This window comes from Canis lupus, chromosome 1 (genome assembly GCF_011100685.1).
Source record: "Canis lupus familiaris isolate Mischka breed German Shepherd chromosome 1, alternate assembly UU_Cfam_GSD_1.0, whole genome shotgun sequence".
Classification (NCBI taxonomy): domain Eukaryota; kingdom Metazoa; phylum Chordata; class Mammalia; order Carnivora; family Canidae; genus Canis; species Canis lupus.
Genome location: NC_049222.1, coordinates 46,584,574 through 46,606,366, shown reverse-complemented (window position 1 = coordinate 46,606,366; position 21,793 = coordinate 46,584,574).

Below are 21,793 nucleotides of genomic sequence, written 5' to 3'. Positions count from 1 at the left end.
ATAAAAGAAGCCTCAAACTTATAAAGACAACATAGACTTGGGAAAGCTTCTCATAGATTCACTTTGGGATTGGGGTAGTTTTGGCAGCCCTTGGTATTTCTTCAGCCAGCATTAAAGACATTTATCTATGTGTTCAAGTCCTTTTATCACTGAGTTTGAAAATGTGAGAACTATTGCTTTCATTCCTCCACCACTTGTAAGACCTCAGCTGTCTCCTGCAGACACTGGGGTGCTTGACTGCCTATGCCTTATCTCTCCAGGATGTAGGGGTCGTCCCTCAGGTCCTCTCATCTCAGCCTTCTCAAGGGGCATCACTTATCTTTTGGGTGTTGGGGATGATTCCTCAAAGCACCTCCCCTGACTTCAGAGTGCTGGGCTTTAGTCCTCAGAATGGGGTTTCAGTCATGGCTTCACAAACAAGATCAATACTTACGTCCATTTGCTTCATCCTGGAAATGCAAGTCCTGTCTCTGGCACACTATTAACCCAGCCAGGGTGAATGGGAATGGTTGAATGTCCTGACTACTTATCTGTTGAGATACTGCCTATGTCTAATTAGAAATTAACACGTATTAAACACCTACCATGGGCCAGGCACTGTGGTAGGCTCTAAAAACATCGGGGTGACATTGTTCCTTTCTTTTATTAAAAAAAAAAAGATTTTATTTGTTCATGAGAGACACACAGAGAGAGGCAGAGATATAGGCATAGGGAGAAGCAGGATCCCTGCAGGGAGCCTGATGTAGGACTTGATTCCAGGACCCGGTGACATTGTTTCTTAAAGTACCTAAAACATTGTTCTATTCTACTTGTGTGCCTAAGAAATGCTCATTGATGATCTTCTGCATAGTTGGAATTTAAGGAAGGGCAGGGTTGATAAGAGGGTAAAGCATAGCTGGACTCCTTAGTTTCATGTAGATGTGACCATTAAAAAGTCAGTGCCAACAGAGGCAAAATGACTATGGGACCATTGGTCTCAGATGGTAAATAACACGATTAATATTACAGATTCAATTCCTTGGATAAAATGAGGATGAAAAGTAATTCCTAGTCAACTTAGTATCTGGCTCAGCAAAATAGTATGCTCAGTTTCAAAATTAATATTGCAGAAAATATCAAAGTGTGATTATTTATACTAATTGTTCAAAGCTATTAACCTTAAAAGATTATTTTTCTTGTTTTTATATTTTATGTTTATATCTTGGTTATAGCAAAACCAAGACATAATCAACACTGGAAGAAGAGCCTAAAGGCTTTAAAATCATGTAGGGAAGAATCTATTTTTAGATTGTTAATGAATATATTTGGTTTTGAATTTTCAATTGGACACACTTCATTAATATATAGTGTAGAAATGTCAAGGAGCAGAGAGATGGGGTGGATTTCACTGTAACTCAGCATCTTGTTGGCTTGTTTTAAAAGAATCTTTACAAGTAGCCTCCACAGCTGGAGTCCCAGAGATGTCTAATGGTCTACATGGGAAGTGCCCTGGCTCCTCAGAGTGGCTTATTGGCAAAAGCTGACCATTCCCATCAATGCAGGATCCAGAGTGACCTTTCTCTTTTACATAGCTGAAAATATGCTGGTAATGGGAAGGGGGCAGGACACTTGTTCAGTTTGGAGAGTGTAGTGCGATTCAGCAAATACCAAAAGCACCTCTGAAAGGCCGACAGGTGGACAACATCCTGCTGGGGATGCTGCAGAGCAGAAGAGCATGGGAGTGGTTCATGAATGCCCCACTGGGAGCAGGAGCTCAGGAGTCTGCTGTGCATTTCCTTATGCACATGGAAAGTCCTGAGAGGGCAACAGAGGGACTTTTGAGAGAACTGACGTTGGGCTCCTCCTGTCCAATGATGGGGCTACCCTGATCAGAGGACGCATCCTCCCTTAGGGTCAGCTGGAGGGAATACTTGAGCTCTTGTCACAGGGGCACCCCTCCTGGGTTTGTCCCTCTGCCAATTCTTTGGAACTCTCTGTGGGGCACTCCATGCCCCACACCACCACCCTCTAAAATTAGCATTTGTCAGAATGGGCCTACAAGAACATGAGCCCCGAGGGGTGGCCCCCACAGCTTTCTGCCAGGTCAGTGGAACAATGGACCTGGTAATGGGAGTGGCTGCCTGGTGGGGAGTGGCTCCCAAACCTGGGTCAGGGCAGATGGCCGAACCTTAGCAGTGCAGCCAAAGCCATCTTGAGGTATTATCTATGAGAAACAGCTAAGTTCAAGAACATCTGGGGGAGATTGGAGAATGTGGTGAAAATGGTGTTTTCAGAGAGAGGAAGAGGAAGAGGGAAGACTGGGGGACAGGGGGTAGGAGAGAGAGAAAGATTGGTGGTCACAGCTTCTGAGGACTTAGGAGGGACGAGATGGACACTCTGACATCAGAATGTTCTGGTGAGTATTGCTTAAAAGTGAAATCATGATGGACAAAAGAATGAACGCTGCTTTAAAGGTAATTAAGAGTCTCTTCACCAATCATGCAGCAGATCTTTTATTTTAAAGTAACATTATTTAAATTTATGCACACATAGAGGGGCAGGGAAATGATGAGCATATACACTTTTCCCAGTGAAATCTATAGGAATTATGACATATCATCATCTAATTGTTTTAAAGTATCCTTTGTTAGGGGTTAAGCATCTGACTCTTGATTTCAGCTTGGGTCATGATCTCAGGGTCTTGAGGTCAAGCTGTGTATGGGGCTCTGTGCTCAGTTGGGATGTATGCTCGAGAATCTCTCTCTCTTTCCCTCTTCTTCTCCTCCCTGCCCTCAAATAAATAAATACAAATCTTAAAAAATATCCTTTGTGATTTACAAGTAGTAAGAGTTTGAGAGGAAGTTTGGTCTGAGCTCAGAATCTTCTTGTTAAGCTAAAGTTTGGCCATTTAAAGACCTGAGAAGCTACAATATTAGCAGAATAGTTTAGTAGGTTCTGTTTCTTTTATTCCAATTATTTACCTACAAGAAGACTGCAAAATAATTATATTTTTACCCAGGGAATTCATATGCCTCTTGTGTGGGGGGACCCTCTTTGTCTAGAGTGGGTTTCTTTTTTTTTTTTTTTTTTTTTTTTTTTTTTTTTTTTAAAACATTTTTTATTATTATTTATTTATGATAGTCATACAGAGAGAGAGAGAGAGAAGCAGAGACACAGGCAGAGGGAGAAGCAGGCTCCATGCAGGGAGCCTGATGTGGGATTCGATCCCGGGTCTCCAGGATCGCGCCCTTGGCCAAAGGCAGGCGCCAAACTGCTGCGCCACCCAGGGATCCCTAGAGTGGGTTTCAAAGTCAGTTGGCACCCAGGGGCCTTGGCTACCCTCCAGGGGCTCTCAATGACATAGATGGTTCCAGTGTGGGCCTGTCTGAGGTTCAAGGGGAAAGAGGGAATAAGGATAAGTTTAGTTTTTCTTTGAAGTTAATAACCTCCTACAAAGGCTTTTAGAACAGCAGACACCTTAAACAGCACTTAACGTCCCCGTTTCTTTCCCTGTGATGGTCAAATTTGAGGACACGTGGTCTGTGAGAGGTGAGTGTTGGCCGATCACCAGGGCATGTGTGCCAGCTGACACCCTGGGCAGGACCGGGTGGGACATGCCCCATCTCAGCCTCATTTGTCCCTCCTCCCAGCTGGGGGCCATGTGCAGAACAAAGAATTGCTGGCTCTCCTGAATGCCTCTTTCGCCCAGCCCAGACAGGAAGGAAGCCAAGAGAAATGTCTGAGTGGCTGATGTTTCTCTTTTCCATTCTACTGTAGGAGGCAGGAGACCCGTTTTGAATTAGCTCAGTTTTCTTGTTCAAAGGCACACTCTCCAGACGGCGTTTGGAGAAGTCTGTCTGTAACAGTCTGTGTCTTCTTATGACCGTGACTTACTTGGGGTGTGAGACATTTTCTGGGACAGATTCTGCTGGTGATCTTGGACCAATTTGGAAAATGCTGTAGGGAGGAATATTCGCAGATAACGTTCAACTTGGGGTGATGTGTGGATGCTTTAAAAGGAGCCAAACCAAACAATACGTAACAGTGGCCTCATACTCAGACAACATGCCAGTCAGGGACAGACACCGTCTATACATGGGGTTGAAGTACATGCTGGTGGGGACATAGGATGAGGGGGATGAGCTCTGAGCATTTATAGGCTGTTGCGTGCTCATTCTCTTATTTATCTTCCTGACAATGTTGTACAGTGAGATACTTTAGACTTCTGTTGTACCCATGAGAAAGTAGAATCAGGAAGGTGAAGCCATTGGACCAAATCAGCCCATATGTGTTAGAGCTGGAGTTTGCAGCCAGTTCCCAGCTCTCTTCCCAGCATCTCTGTGCTCCTTCCCTCCCCGTGGTTAGTGGCCACAGTGGCCTGCCAGATGTCTCGGTGTCTCAGTTGGATTTGAGAACGTTGGTTGGGTCCTCTCAGGTTCAGATGCTTCTGCTGTAAGAGCATCTAAATGGCCTTTTTTCTCCCAGAACTCTTGGAAACAATTTGAGAAGAACCAGAATAATAACCTGAGTTAATATGATGCAGATTTCCTCAACTGCTACATCAGAGAATACAAAGTATGGGGCACTGGTGTCAGAGAACACAGGCATGAATCTAATGGCGCCATCTTGAGCAAGTTACACAACCCCTGAATTCACTTCCTCTTTGGTGAAATGGGGCTGATAATAGTTCATACTTCAAAGAGATATGGGTGAAGGAAGTAATGCAAATAAGTTCTTAGCACAGTGCCTGACACATGGGGAGAGCTACATAAAGTTAGATGTTACTGTTATGTATAATGAATTAAATTAATTGGATAGATCTGGCTTTTTCCAATTGCCTTATCACTTAGGTTGGATTTTGTCTTGCCATGGGTGTCTAACAGGCTGATTTTGCATTTCAATTCCTTTATTCTCACTCTAAGTATCAAGCTTATGTGTTGATTACTCATAAGATATAGGAATTGCCTGGAAGGTTATTGTAGTAAATAAATAAACTTCTAAAAAGAAAACCCAATAAAGAAGAGCATTTAGTTGACTCTGTAGCAACGTAAACATGACCAAGTATTACTGCGTGGATCCATATTCATTTTCCAGTTAGCCTTGCTGCTTGTAGTTTGGGGATTTTAGGTTCTTGGTATATTTGTATTCCATCCCTGCTGTGGTTGGCTGTGGGTATAAAAACTTCTTCTTAATGTGACAATACTCTGGGAAAGAAGCCCCAACCACTGTCAAGAGTCATCCCAGAGTGTACAACACAGTTCTAATGAATATCTTTCTACTTTTCTCTGTTGAGGCTTCAAAGGACTAATGGGGAACTTACAGAATATATGTTCTAGTCATTCACAGACTTTAAAAAACTATGCTTAACCCGAGTTTTTATTCTTTATTCTTTTTTAATTTTTAATTTATTTGAGAGAGTATATGAGCTTGAGTGGGGGGAAGGGAAGAGGAAGAGAGATAAGCAGGCTGTCTGGTGAGCAGGGAGCCTGACCGGGGCAGGGCTCCATCCCAGGGCCCTGAGATCACGACCGGAGCCAAAGGCAGATGCTTACCTGACTGAGCCACCCAGGTGCCCCTTAAACCTGAGTTTAAAAGTCTTATGATCCCCACTGTCTTAGTCAGTTTTCGGTGTTACCCTCATGACTCATCTAACCCTAACTACCTCCCAAAGGCCCCACCCCCAATATGATCACAGGAAGAGGGGTTAAGATTTCAACATATAAATTTTGGTGGGGGACACAAGCATTCAGTGTACAGCCCCCACCTGCTCCCTCTTGTTTCAGGCTGAGGGTCACTTGCCATTTTTCACTGAACCTGCATTGCTATCTTTTACAGACAATTGAGCCTGCTTCACCCACCTGTTACCGCCCATCCTCTGTGGGTAGTTAGGTTGGTGTGCTCTACCTTTGCCACCTCATCAGGCAAACCTACTTACCTTACTTTCATAGAATTGAACTGCTCTTTCCTGTATGCCTTCTTTTCCACCTGGATTGCCACTCATATTCTTTGGCTAATATCCCATCTATTTCATTAAAAAAAATTCTGCTCTAGATTCCACCATGAATCCTCCTAAAGTTTTCACTAGCCAATCCTACATAGTTTGTCGTGCTGATCATTCCAGCAAACACTTAACAAGGAGGAAGAAAGAAGAATGAGAAAAAAATAAAACTAATATTTGTTGAGTACTTATTATATAGCTGGACTTTAGGTTCTGTTATTACCATTTCTCAAAGCAGAAATTGAGATGGAAGATCTCATAGTTTTATTTGTGGCAAAGTAGGACCTAAATCTAGACCTGTCTGATTCAAAGGTCCATATTCTTTACATACTAACAGTATTTATTTATACCTTTTTGTTGGGAATGATTTTTCCCTTTTGACCTTGGTCATTGCAAAACAACACAGATATAGAAAAACACATACAATAAATATGGAGCTTAATGGAGTTTTATAAAGACTTCAATAAACACACTTGTAAATGCCATGCAAATCAAGAAGTAGAACTTTACTGGGCACCCTGGGGGGCCTCTATGTGTGTCATCTCTACCACCACTGTCTACTCCCTCCCAAAATTGCCACTGTCTTGGCTTCATTATAATAGTCACTTCCTTGCATTTTGAAATGGTTTTGTCCCTCAACTGTGCATCAAAACAGCATTTATATGATATATTTTTTAAGTTTTAAGGAGCAATTTAATTATAGATTGCCCTATATCCCCTTATTTTCCTTAAAACTTATATGTTGAAGAACTGGGACATTTGAGTTTCCTAGAGTGAAGATTTATGGGACATATATGCATGGGACATTTTTACATGTGCTTCTAGCCTCTGTATTCTCTGTAAATTGGCAGCTGAACACAGAGGCTGGATCAGAGTCAGGTTTGGTCTCTTTGACAAGTCCATTGGTGACCTTGTATTTTTTATCAGGAGGGACACAATGCCTGCTTTTCACTTTTTTTGGGTGTTAGCAACGATTGATCCTCAATGCCTAAATCCAGTAATTTATAGTAATTGCCAAATAGTGGTTTTCTAATTAAACCATTTTGTTTTTATTTCTTAGCTAGAGTAATTTTTTATAACATATGCTCCCCACCCCATATACAATTTGGTTACCCAGAGGTATCATTCAGACAGAGAAAGTAGGATAAATCACTGATTTTGTCCTTTTATTTATCCAGTTTTTGAGATCATGCATTGGTTCTCTGTTATCTTCATAAAGTGAACACTTAAACAATTCTTATAGACCCATGAATATAAATACATATGTTAGATTTCAATCTATTGCAATTTTAATTCTTGCTAAAGATCAAACAGGCCTTGAAAGCTTTCTTGATATCTGATATGTCAGGATATATCAGGCTTATATTCTTATCCTTACATTTCTTGTTCTACCCACTGCTCCAAGGAGGCCTTTCCCCTTTTTATTTTTATTTTATTTTTAAATATTTTTTTCTAATTGAAGCATAGTTGACTGATAATGTTATATTGGTTTCAGGTACCCACCGTGCTTTGTAGATAACAAAAAATGACATTTCAAGACTATAATCTAGGAACCCAAAATGCTCATTGTTCCTGGATTGCTCATTTTTCCCCCTATGCTCTTCTGATGGATAGATCTGGGAAATAAACACAAGCATATACACATTTAAAACAATATATCTCATAAGTTCATATTGATATCTCCAAATCAAACTCAGTACTATGGGACTTTTACTTAAACAGGATGTACATTACATTTGTACCTTCTATCTTCCACATCAAGAAGGACACAGGGAATGAGAGAATTAGAATAGCCTATAATTACTTTTGCCTTTTCTCTTATTACACATGCACAGAAAGTCTAGGAGTAGCAATACTAATAGTATGTCACCAATTTTGATTACTAAGAATAGTTAAATAAAATTACTAAAAATAGTTAAAGTTTTTATTAAAAGGAATGAAAACCTAGCCATTGTATTCTCTCTGATGCAAAATATGTAACAACATCTATAATTTTTCAAAGGAATCCAATCTGAGTTTGCTCAAGTCTCTGAAATTTCTGGCAATTTATAGAAAATATGCTATTTTCACTCAGTATAATATTCTCCAGTTCCATCCACGTTGAAGCAAATGGTATTCATCATTGAGTGAAGTAAGTCAATCAGAGAAGGACAAACATTATATGGTTTCACTCATTTGGGGAATATAAAAAATAGTAAAAGGGATTATAGGGGAAAAGAGAAAATGAGTGGGAAATATCAGAGGGGGACAGAACATGAGAGACTTCTAACTCTGGGAAATGAATAAGGGGTAGTGGAAAGGGAGGTGGGCAGGGGGATGGGGTGACTGGGTGACGGATACTGAGTGGGGCACTTGATGGGATGAGCACTGAGTGTTATACTATATGTTGGCAAATTGAACTACAATAAAAAATATACAAAAAAAGAAAATATGCTATCTTCACTCTTCTCCCATTTTAAAAATGACTGTGTTATATCTATATTGCCAGATCATTTAGCTATTACATATTATAATCTCTCTTTTAAAATTCTCTTTTATTCTTAGTTCTCTAATTGATTATATATTTAATACTCATCATTTTTTGTTGATGCTGCTCTAGTCATTTTGTCTGTCTAAATTCATTGGATTCCTTAGGATAGGTTCATGGAAACAAGGCTGAATTTTTCATGTTAACAAGAGTTTGAGCACTTTTACTCGAAGGTTCAGGTGTGCTGGGTATAAAATTATATTATATTATATTTTCTTTCCTTGCATATCTGAAACATGTTTCCTTATTTTTTTGACACAAGAGTTGCTATTTTAATAGTCTGATGAAAACCTAATTTCACTCTTTTATAAATCACAAATCCTTTTTATGCAATGTCCAAATGATTTCTTTTTTCTTTGAAGTCCATTGATTTTCTTAGAATATATCTTGATGTTGACCATTCTGTGTTGATATTCTCAAGGAATCGAAGAGGTCTTTCAATATGTGTGTGGTCTCATATCTTTTTTCTTTTAACTTTTCTTTTTTCTTTTAACTTGAGAAAAGTTCTAAATTTTTGGGTTATTTTTATGATTTGTTCTGCTCTCTTGCTTTGGTTTTCTTTTTCAAGGACTTCTACATCCACATGTTAGATTTTCTTTGCTATGCCCAATATTTGTCATTTTTTCTTGAGGCTTTTGAAATTTCTTTACAAATTTCTTTTTTATTTAAATAAATTACTTCCTTTTTACTGTATGAAGGGACTATTTATTATCTTTATTTGCTTTTGTGTTCCTTATAATTTATTTTCTAAAATGATCATTTCTATGTATAATTTTTTCTTGAGTTTCAGCCCTACATTTCTGAGTTTTTCTAATTCTGATTTATTGTTCTTTTGCGTCTCATATCATTTTCTCAACGTCTTTATTTTGTTTTAAAAGAGTAAATTGCAGGGTTCTTTTTTTGAGTGTATCTTTCTGGCATGTTTTTGTTGTCTGTAATGTTATTCTGATACATATTTTATTTTTTGATAGTCACTTTGTGTGAGAACTGATCTATATATTTTTCTATTTCTCATTTTTATGTGAATTTAGTTTTCCTGAATTTTTAGATGGAGGGTAAGTTCATAGAGTTTTGCTAACTATGTGGAGCTCCCTCTTATGCTGTTTTTGTGGAATGTTAAAAAGACAGTGACAGATTGCTTCCTGAGATTTCATGACTCTCTTCCATCTTCCATGCCCCACTTTTATCTGTACCTTATCTTTCTTTTGCCTCTCTCATCGTTATCCTGCTAAGTTTTGGTTGCATTTCTGACAGAGTCTCCTCATGGCCCCTTTCCTGGAAAGGAGATTTGGCTAATCAGTTCAGAGGGGCCAACTTTATAATTACAGATTCAGCTGCTCTTCTCAGATTTGCCCATCATACTTTTCAGGAAATACCTGTTGGGTATTTTTGCATCTCCTGCTCCCAGGCTTGCTCTAATTCTTCCCTTGGATTCTGCTTCATAGTTGCCAGTAACACTCAGGTATTGGGCAGTAGGTACTTTAGCACTATCCACTTATATTTTGGAACTTGTAAAGAAATCTTGTCGTTTAGTGTTGTGACAAACTTGGTCCGTGTGTTTTAATTTTGCCATCTACGTGCTCTGGTTATGTCAAAATTCTGGAAGACCCAAAACTGTGCTGTTGACACCACAGCCATCCTTCCAGAATTCCTGTACTAACTGGTTTCATAGAACTTTACATCTGTGTTCCATGTGACGTTATACAAATCATGCTGAATTCACCCAGTTTTTCCCCTCATTCTGAAGGGCACCCGAGGACAGGAGCCATGCTCTTCTTCCTTCCACTAAAGCTTGTCACTGGACTGAATTGTGCTCTGAATGATAACGATGGACCTGCCTCCGAGTGACCGTTTGTGTGGTAAATAACAACTGGTTAACACTTCCTTATTCAAATTCAAGAGGAGACCAGCCTTTGTCCTTTCGTTTTTCTCATATTCTCCAGAATTAGCAGCAACATCTGCAGCCAGATCCCTAGAATGTGCCTTTACATGTCCACTCTTCTCTGTTCTAACCCCAGAAGACTGAGTGTGAGCCAAGATTTAGAGTTAACATTGTTCCCCGCCCCCTGCTTTTATTTTTTTTTTTGCCTACAAAACATTTGTTTGGTCTCTGTGTAAAATGTGCTGTTATAAAAGCACAAGGGCATACGTGTCTGAAATAACCTTAAGTGAAAAGAAGTAAATTAATTAGCATACAGTAGATTCTTATTGTTAAGTGGGAATGTAGCCCTTCCTGTGGGGATTGCTGTTAAACAAGATGATTGATAAATTGTTATATTCGCACAGTGTCGCTCAGTGATATAATCATGCCTTTTGTAAATATTTAGTCAAGAGAGCAATCCAGCTGTTCCCAGTCAGGTTTCATCCAGTGTCAGCCAATGCTCTGTGCCTCTGATTTATCTCTCGTGCTGTTTAAGCATTGAGGAAGCTCACATTTTTATGAGCCTCTAAATACCCATAATAGTAAATAGTGAAAATGATGGCTACAATAGCAATAGCCCAAGTAATTATAAAGAAGGATATCTGTGATGGCCAGAAATAAGAATAAGGAAGAGGCTATTTTTTTTCTTTCTTTGTGTAGAAATAAATGTCACTACTTCTACCTTTAGAGCACTGTTAATACCAAGAATCCCTCACCTCTCCTTAACAGGGTCATAAAAGACTCATGGATGAGACTAGAAAGTTCTGGTGAGCTGAATTTCTAACCTTTGACCATTTGTTGACTGAAGAATCAAGAAATGTTTTAGCATGTACTTTTCCATTCTCTATTTTTGAGTTGTTCAATATAAAAAAAGTGCTTGTTTTAAGTATTTAGAATTATTGCACTGGAGGAGCCAGAATTATTTTCCTGAGCCTTGTGGAGGTAGGAGCAGTGAGGGAAGCTCCATGTGGAGCTGGGGGAGATGTAGTCTGTGGACACTAGTCCTACGAGAGGGGAGCAGGCTGGTAGAGGCATGGCGGAGAGCCCCTTGGAGGCAGGCCCAGCATGAGTCTGCTGGTGTGCAGGCTGAGTCTCCACCCCAGGCAGACAGGAGAGTAATAGAAGACAAGAGAGTCAGACAGTATCTGGAGCTGTATGAATTAGCAGGCTTCTTAGTCTGAGAGCCAACAGGTAGAACAAAAGGAGTGCTACAAAATGCACTGGTTGCTCATGTTGTTTTCTGCTCTGTTGAATAATTTGTCCAATTTCCCGTTGTTTGGAATCTGGACTGAAAGAATGTTAGAGATTCTAATATTTTCATTTCACCACCATTGTTTTTTGGGTCACCTCAGCCAGCCCTTTACTCTAAGGGTAGAATTAAGGTAATTAGGGCAAGTAACAATTGGGTTTTTATAATAGAAAAATATACACTAAAAATATACAAGGTAAGTTTTTTTTTTTTGAAAGGTCTTTATTGAAGCATGAGCTTTAGTTCAAGCTTATGTAGTTAATCATTATTTAGAGGTTTGTGTTATGTTTCCATTTATGTAATGAGCCACTGAACTTATTAGATATCTGTTTTGTTCATGGAGAGAGAGAGGCTCACTGCTTCAGAGGGTGGAAAAGGTGAGGCTAAAAGGAGGTTTTGGCTTAACTGATTCATGGAGAGGCAACAAGAACGCTAATACTAATTGTAATTCAGATGGGTGATATTAAGTGAGTCAGTGTTGCCACTTCAAAAGGAAACAGTGGGAAGTGTGAGCCAAGAGTGGAGAAGTTCACCATCAAATGAAAGTCTGGTACAGAGAGCTTCCCCAAAAATCCTGGCCAAGAGCTAGGCCATATTTTATGGGTGTAGTTGGCATGGTAGGAAGAGTGGGGGAAACTCAGCTGGGCCTGTTATGTGTCTTACAAAAACCACACAATTAATTAAAGATCTTTCTTGAAGGTAATATGACATTCTAAAGTCATATCTTTAGAGAACCTTTCTAGATTTTGATAAGCACTTCCTTGCCTAATGACCACCTTAGCTCTACAAGTAATAGGAACTGCAGTGAAAGACCCATTATTTACATTATTCCAACTGATATTTCCTCATAAATTACACTTTTGTTTTCCAGACCCATTACATTTCCTGTGTGGCTAATTATATTAGGCAGTTCCTTTAATTTACACACTGTTTCCTGCAATTTACACTCATTTCTCAGAAAATGCTTGGTAAGCATCCCCATTCTTTGCTTTTAAAGAACAGGCCAAGGTTATTGCAAGCATCCTACCAGTGTTTAATACCTTCTTTAAAGATTGATCATTTTCTTCTAACATTTTCAGAAGATGATCCTATTGCAGCTACTTTACTATGAGGGCTAATAATAGGAATGGAGACTCTGGGTAAAAATGCAAACTTAAAGGAACAGATTGGGGAGGTGACAAAATAGCATCAAAAAGGGGTAGTTTAGCACAGGGCATGGGCAGAGTAACACATAAACTCACAGATTATTTATAAGTGAACAGCATGTTCTGAAAAGAGATTTAAATTTTGCATGCTGGATCATGCTTTTTTTTCTCTGATCTGTCTTGATGGCTTTGTCTATTCAATCCATACCTGAATTGATTTAGTAAGAACCCAGTTATGAGTGCTGGTACACTCTTAAGTTCTATAAAGATGCTTCTACAAAGCTGTGTTTCTCAAACGCCAACAGTGGAACCCGTTCTTATAAGAGTTCCAAGCAGAAGCATGAAAGAGATAAAAGTGGGTTGTTTGCTTGAAGCAGGGGTGTCCTCCCCTCCCCTCCTCCCCTCTAAATCTGGCCCTGGCTATTGAATTTATTGATTCACTTATAAGCATGTATTCTACATAAATCATGACCAAGGTGTTATGGACAAGACTGGCTATGTGGTATACCACCAATGCAGTCACACAGGTCCCTGTGCATGGCTTATTGCTTTGCTGTCATACTCTTGCAATTCTTAATTTTTGAACAAGCAGCCCTGCATTTTCATTTCAAAGTGGGCCCCACAAATTACTTATCCGGTCCTGATATAGCCGATACGAAAGGAGAAAAATAATAAACCAAACGAGATCATGACCCTAAGGAATTTACACTGTACATCTGTTGTAGTTACTTAAAATCTAAGCCCTGTGCCTTTTTCTCCTGGCACAACCTCAAGAAAATTGCAGAGTATTGCGGTGGTCCCAAGGCTTAAAGTCATTGGATTCATGTTGCTTAGCAATGGCCAACCTGGAGGGAAAGTCCCCTCCCTCTGGATTGGAAGATCAGTGGCTCCTACATGCCACTGAGGTTCCAACAGCAGATTCTGGACACTATTTTTTGGCTTCAAGTGGATAGAATCTTTCTATATTTAGCTGCTGTTTGTGAAGCAGACTGAATTTAAGACTGGGAAGTTCATTCCACTTTTTCCTATCTACATTTTGGAAGCCGTTTTGATTTACCCAGGAAGTGTATATTAAAAAGGAACTGTCCCAAGTATTTACCGGAGGACCTGCCTGGGCTGGGAATGGAGGAGGGCAGTGTGGCAGGATCATGAAGTATTTGTGCCATGTTTGGACAACTATTCAACTGGAAAGCCCCTTTGCTGCTCAACTCAAAGCAACCAAAATAAGCAGACACAACTGTCTTGGTCCCTTCCAAGTTTCTATCCCTCTGGTCCTATTGAAGTCCACGATTTGGATTGTTGCCTGGCATGAGGGACTTTCCTTTGTTGTGAATAGGACATCAAGAAAGAGAATGGAAAAAACAAGTAGACTCTGAAATAAGTAGCATGAAAGAAAAAAAGTGGGTGGGGGTATGGGATAACTGAGTGATGGGCATTAAGGAAAGTACATTTGATGAGATGAGCACAGGGTGTTATACTATATGTTAGCAAATTTAATTTAAAATTAAAATCATTGTTTTAGCTGTTGGTACACTGAGAACATTAAAGAATACAAGATTTTGCTTATCTGTTGATGTCAATGGCTCTGATTCACCCTATATAGGGAGGGTGGGGGTGAGACATTCTGTACTTAGTTTCTTATTTTTTTGTCAGGCCAGCAAACTCTTTGTGGGATTGCATGAGCATGAACACTGTCACTGGTGTGGTCCTCAAAGGCAGCTGGCTGGCCCTGGGAGGGGGAGTGATTACCCTTCACTGTGTCACTGAGGACTCTGGTGGCAAATGACAGACACTGAACTCAAACTAGCATAAACAAAAAGGGGGTTTATTTAAAAGCACTTGGCTGACTTTTGAGACCCAAGGAGAAGAATGTAGCTTATCTGAGGAAAACTTGAGCTATCAGGATCGGCTTCCTCTGTTGCCCTTGTGTCTCCCAGCCCTTGCATTTTGGTCTTCTCTCCTTTTGCCTGTAGGGGGCGTCCCCGTGGCCACCCACGGATTCCTAGCACCATGTCTCGAGTTCAGTCACCAAAGAGAAATCAGTCTTTCTGCTTCAGCTTTGACTCTAATTCCCATAGAAAAAATGTGATTGGCTCAGCTTGGGGCAGTCAACCATGTGCACTAAGGTTGGAGCTGAGGCTGAGTGTGTGTGATCAGTCAACCTATCTGAACACAATGGAGATGGTGTGTGAGGGAGACGTATGGTTTCCAGAAGAAGGATAAGAGTTTACTCCACATACACAAACTGTAATTCAGCCATGCATATAGAGGTAAACATCTCTTTCTCTGATCAGGTGACAAGACTTCATGGATAGCAGGATGCTGTTATATGACAGATCTGGACTTTTTTAAGACGTTGACAAAGTTTCTTGTGATATTTGTGTAGATAAGATGAAGCTGTGAGGTGATAAACTAGAGGGTAAAGGGAATAATAGAATCAAGTCAGCTGGTTTCAGGGGAGTTGATGGTGGGCAAGTTGGTTCATTGGGATGAGGAACTGGGAGCATCCAAGCTCAGAGGAAAGTCAATTCCGAGGGTGTGAGGGAGGGACATCAGGCTTTTATTGGAAGCCAGGATACCAAACAGAGGCCTTAAAGGGAAAGCTAACCCATGAAGCAGTGGATAAAGAGCAAATGGGGTGCAAAAGAGCAAAATAGTGGATCCAGTGGGATTTTGCATAGACCATCCTTCTTGTTCTTAAAGTAGCTATTGCCTGCAGCTGACCCTAGAGCAGTGCCTGACCCGAAGGCTGTGAACTGAATGCTAGTTGAAGAAATATGTTCCTATTTGAATGACGAAAGGGGGTAGATTAATGAGCTAATACTGACCAGCAGCAACTCACCCATGGCCTGCTATAGGGCTGTGCTCTAGGCTTTATTCATTGCATGATTTATTAATACTTTGAATGAAGGCACAGAAAGTCTGACCCACACGTCTATGCAGGATAAGTAGTGTGCTAGAAGATAGAATCAAGAGTCATAAAAACTTGATAGGCTGCTGTAATGGGTGTGAATAAAGAGAGAACTTAATATTTCTAAATGTGAAGCCCTTTACTGAGGTAATTAACAGCACAGGTACAGAATGGGGATTTGGTGGCTGGAAAATCTGGCAGTTTCTTTTTTTTTAAAAAAGATTTATTTATTTATTCATGAGTGACAGAGAGAGAGAGAGGTAGAGACACAGGCAGAGGGAGAAGCAGGCTGCATGCAGGGAGCCTGATGCGGGAGTTGATTCCTAGGACTCCAGGATCATGCCCTGGGCCAAAGGCAGACACTCAACCACTGAGCCACTCAGGCATCCCTCTGGCAGTTTCTTTCTTTTCTCTTTTTATTCTTTTTTAATTTATTTATTTTATTTATTTACTTGACACAGAGCAAGCAAGTGAGAGAGCACACAAGCAGATACAGGGAGAGGAAGAAGCAGGCTTCCTGCTGAGTGGGGAGCCCAATGTGGGACTCCATCCCAGGATCCGGGGATCATGACCTGAGCTGATGGCAGACACTTAACTGGCTGAGCCCCCCAGGTGCCTCAAATATGGCATTTTCTATGAAAAGACCTTAGATTTTGAGTAGGTCTCTTGGAATCTATAGTATAAATGAAGATTTCCCCTCAAAGCAAGTCTAATAATATCCAGAAAGTGGGAAGAAGTACTCTTACTGTCTCATGATGTCAGATGATACTTGGAATTTTTGAGGGGTCTCAGCATGATATTTTAATATGTAATCCAGACAAATAGGAACTGTCCAGGGCAGGAAAGGGAAACATCTGGAAACCAAGTGATAGGAACAATTCTCGAGGGAACTGGAGGTGTCTGTCAGAGTAGACAGGGGTCCGTACCTTGCAGTCTTCCCTACTTGCAGGGACCAATCTAGTGAGACTAGACTGAAGAGTTGTAGGTGGCATAGTGAAGAAAAATCAGAGAACATTATGTGGAGGTTGATCTTTGTGTTTGAGTAGTTAAGAGATTGAACAATAATTTAAAATTCAAATGCTACTCTTATGAGGGAATGGGACCCCGCGCGCAGACTTGCTTGCCTCTCAGAGATGCTGTGGAGGGGATTCCTGTTTGAGGTGGAAACATGAGTCGTGGAATCTCTCATCCTTCCTCTGCCTGAGAATCCAGAAGACCACTCTGTTCCATTTTGGGCTCTGCCAATAAACAGGCAAATGATTTCAGGTAAGTCACTCGCTCTCTACGAGCCTCTGTAAAATGGGGTTAATAATCCTGCCCTCTCTATCTCAAAGGATGTTACAAAGTTCCAATGAGAAAACACCAGGTGAGAGGAGATTGAAAAGTTGAAATCACTTTACTCTTGTAAGATTTTATTTTGACTATTCCCTTTGTGGATTTTTCAGACAGCTGCCAACCTCCAGAAGCCCTGCTTCCTGCAACCTCGCTCTTTTGACGTTTCATCCTCCGGAAAGTTTTGTTCAGTAGTTTACACTCATGGCTTTGAAGCCATCTATCAAAACTCCTCTGCCAGGAACTGCATTAAGATGTTGGCAGCAGGTGGCTGATTCTCCCCAAAAGTGCTGCTTGTTCCAGTGAAGGAACATTGGAGAAGGGTTGAGAGCGGGTTTTCTCCTCTGTCTGCCAAACCACATATATTATGATGCCATCTAACATCTAAAGAGGCGGCTTCTTCCTCAGGAACTTTCCACAAGATTAGAGCGTGCTAACTTTATCACGCTAATTATGACTTTCTGTTCTTTAATAAAGAGATGAGTTATCAACTTTAAATAATCACCCCATGACTGTGGTGTCACGTTGGCCTAATACTTCCTGAATTCACCACTTCCAGAGGGTTCCGTAGGAGCAGAACAAAGTGATCCGTACGCAGCAAAGGACGAAAGCAGTTTGTAATTCCATAAAACACTTTGAGGCTTTCAGAAGGTGCTATATACATCAATAAATAATAATAATTTTCACTCTCTCTTCTTTGTAATACTCCCTTAGAAGGTTGAAAATAAAATTTCTTTTGCTATTGATTTTGTCCTTCTACATTTGGCAAACATTGATTTTTCCCTTTCCTAATGGAGCAGAAGCCAACATAGCTGTATTTCATTTACTTCGCTCTCTGAACTCAGCATCACAGCTGATGTGAACAGGACCACAAGCAGCAACCAGGGACACCAAAGGCACTTGTTTAACTGGAGGGCATGGGGTCTTGGAAGACTTTGCCTTGTGTATTGTGCATAGCAGGTTCCTGGTAAATGCTTGACTTCTGTGTAAGTCAGAGTATTCAGATTGATTCAGGAAGGAAAAAAGCTTTGAAACATGGAATTGCATTTGTGGGGATGTTGTTGTCACCTGGAAAAAGAGGTATGTGGGGCTGGAAGGGGTAAGGTGAGTAGGAGATGAGAACGTGTCTGTCTTAATCTGCTGGCGCTGCCATAACCAGATACCAGGGCTTCGTAGCTTAAACCGTAGACAGTTATTTCTCACAGGTCTGGAACCTGCAAGTCCAGGATCAGGGTGTCAGCATGGCCAGGTTCCTGGTCAGGGTCTCCTCCTGGCTTGCTATGTCCTCACATGGCACAGACAGATAGAGAACAAACCCTCTGGTGTCTCTGCTTAGAAGGGCGCTAATCCCACCACGAGGACCACACCCTCAGGATCTCATCTAAACCCAGTCGCCACCCAACACCATCACAGTGGGGATGAGAGGCTTCAACACAGGAGTTTGGGAAGACACATTTCAGTCTGGAGCAATATCTTCTAATACTGTCTATTTTGTGCTGGTCATTTGTAGAGTTCTTTGCACAAGCATCACCTAATTTAATCCTCACACCGACATCACTCTCACTGCAGTGTGGAGAGCAGGTGCACTCGAGTGGTGTTGGATTACAGATCCCTTAGCTGGAGCTATGGGAGCCAGGTTCAAAGGTCCTGCTGTGTCTCAATGAGCTCTGTCCCAGCATGACCTGGGAGCCAGCTGCAGATAAGAGAAATGCCCTGGGTGCGCATGTTTATTTTCATCTAATCGTGCTGAGCTAAGTAGGTTAAGTAGAGGATGCCAACTTAGCAGCACGCAGTCAAGAGCGTTACCTAGAAATGGAGCTCTCATTTTTCAGAGGGGAGGAAAGAGGGCTTTAGGTACAGGCTCGAGCAACTTCTTAGGCACGAATGCGTCCAGGGCAAGGAGCAAGGGGCAGAGGAAGGGAAAGTGCATGAAAGTCGCTCTTCAAGTGAGATCATTGCTGAGGGTCCTTGTGATGGTGGTGATGATAATGATAGTGATGATGGTCACTACTGCCTCTCGGCCATGTGCCACTTGCAGGAGAATCTGACCGCTGCGGCCACAGCTGAGGAGGATCTGGGTGCTGGGAGACACAGCCATGAGTGCACCCTGGGGTCTCTGCACATATTTGCATAACTGAGAAGATGAGGGCTGGCCCACAGAATCTTACTGTTAAACACGGACCGTGGTCCTGTGTGGAGCATTAGGAGAGAAAGATATATATTAGGACCTAATAGGATTATTGTTTAGTCTCACACACTATTCACCTGACTTTTCTCTAGCAAGAAGGGGTGGGATTAGGAGTTTTATTAGGAAGAAAAAAAAATATGTCCTAGCGTGCATGGAAACAATGGGCCCTGCCGTCCCTAAAATTGACCTTTTTTTATTTCCAACAAAGTCAAAGGGAGTCTGAAGCTCAGTGCCAAGTGATGTGACATCCTTGTATTTACTACTTTGTTCGAGAGTTCTCTTTGGAGGACTTCTTTAAACAGAGCTCCAAGAATCAACATCCTCTTTTGAAGGTGTGCTCTTTACGTGTTCACTTATTATTTTATACCCACTACTTCTGAAAAGGATTTGAGGCAGCTGCTTGCAACAGGGATTGAAACTTTATGGTTTTGATTACATGTACAAAGGGTGAGAGTCAAGGCAATTATCTTGATAATGAAGGTTAAAAAGGCTTTCTCCTGAAAACCCAGATAATTGGAACTAATGTCTATTTTGGCTTGTGTCAGCCGGATAATAGCTTCAATGCTATACTTTGCTTTGCACATGTAGACTCTCCTAGCAGAAATTTACGCAGTTTACAGATTTGGAACATCAGTAAATCTGACGGCAGCATTAATAACACACGAGCCAGGAGGCTGGTTTGCCAACCAAGAGAAGACAGACAAACTCGGATCAACGGTAGTCTCATTCTTGTTCTTTTAAGCAATATTAACCCACACGCTCAATGAAAATCTGAATGCATTTATGCAGAATTCCTGGAGCTCGTGGATTTTTAGCAGTGTTTAACTTATGGATCCACTTTTTTTGGAGGCGATCTGGGGAAAAATTAACAAGCGAAAATTGCTCGGCTCTATAAACGTGAAGAAGTGGGCATGGGGGGATGGATAGTCCTCATTTGCTAAATATACAGCTCCTTCGTCTAAGACATAAATAAGAACACCGCCTAAGTAGGTCAGATTTGAGCTTGGGTGGGCCTTTCAGAAGACTTGAAAGCTGCACCGTGAATATACACTTCAAAGCCAGAATCCATTTTTTGTGTGTGCACATTTTGTTCCCGAGAAGTTTTCCATCTGTTCTCATGTCATGGCTGTGCCACGGTGGCATGTCCTCAGACTCGGATTTCTGGCAAGTTACACGGTTGACTTGCTAGGGTGGCAGGTAGAGGGGATAATTGGGAGACCCTCGCAGCCAGCGTCGGGAGGGTGGGGGCTTCGGAGGAACGACTAGGAGGTGAGGATGCCTCTGTGGGGACATCACGGCCAGGGTCCCTCTCTGGGCTGCAGGATGTTGGAAGAGAGGAGAGAGGGGTCACAAACCCCGGGGTAGGAGGGAGGTGGGGGCGGCGGGGACTTGGCCCACATGCAAACAGCCCGACAAAGGTTAGTGAAGTTCACTTTACTCCCTCCTCTCTCCTGGAGCTGTTCTGAATTCAGGATTCTGACAGATTTAAACGCTTTCTCATCAGCAGCGGTGCTACATGATCCGCCTGTCACTTTCTCGAGTGCTATCGCTCTGACTCCTTTTTCGAGGAGCTCCACAAGGGGAGGGAACTTTCTTACTAACATGTCACTCAATCCACCCACCCAGACACCCACTGCGTGTGGAGACAGGCAAAAGAGAAAAAAAAAAATCTGGATTTTATACAAACTTGAGAAAATGCTTTGAGGCTTCCTCCCATACGTGTGATTTATGGAATGCGACACGACTTTGCAGTATTGTGATAAAAATGCCCGAGGTTTCAGGTAGGGCAGAGCATAAAGGAGCTCTGTTATTTTCCCAAGCTAGAGTCTCACTGATAAGAATGCACATTTTCTCCTGGATTGGCTGGCAGCAGTGGGATTCTGATAGTGCTGTTAGGAACCACATATGAGAATCGCTTCCGTCTGCCCTTTGGAATGAAACTCTGTGGATGGCAGGACGGTTTTCTTTGCTGGCCACTCACTGGTTCCATGAACTGCCCATCAGTGTCTAGTTCCCATCCTGTCTGTTGGTACTACAGCCACTGGATCTCATGGTGGCATCCAACCTCTCTCATTGGACCAAATCCTATCCATTCTCTCAAGCCAGGACATCACGACAGTAAATAAGAGGGAAAACAGAGAGCTTCTCATGGGGGAGCCTTAGCTTCAGGAGAGCCTGGAAGCCAGGCATCACCAGTGCTTAGCAGGACCCCTACCTTGGAACACAAAGGGACGCCTGAGCCAGAGGATGCAGGTTCTCATCCCAGTCCCATAGACTCTGTGATAGCATATTCTGTGGTCCAAGCTCTCTGGCTCTGTTTTTTCATCTGTAAAAGGAGAGGGTCAAATTAATGATATACTGTGCTTCACAGAGTGCTGGAATGCTTTTATTTCATGGATAGATTTGGGGGTAATTGGTATTCACAGAGTTAGAAGTGCCTTATTAGAATTTGGTCTGGTTCAAGGAATATTAACTTGGGGTTTATGAATTAATAACAGGTTCAAAGATAGCTTTGGGAGGTTAGATGGATCCCTTAAAACTAC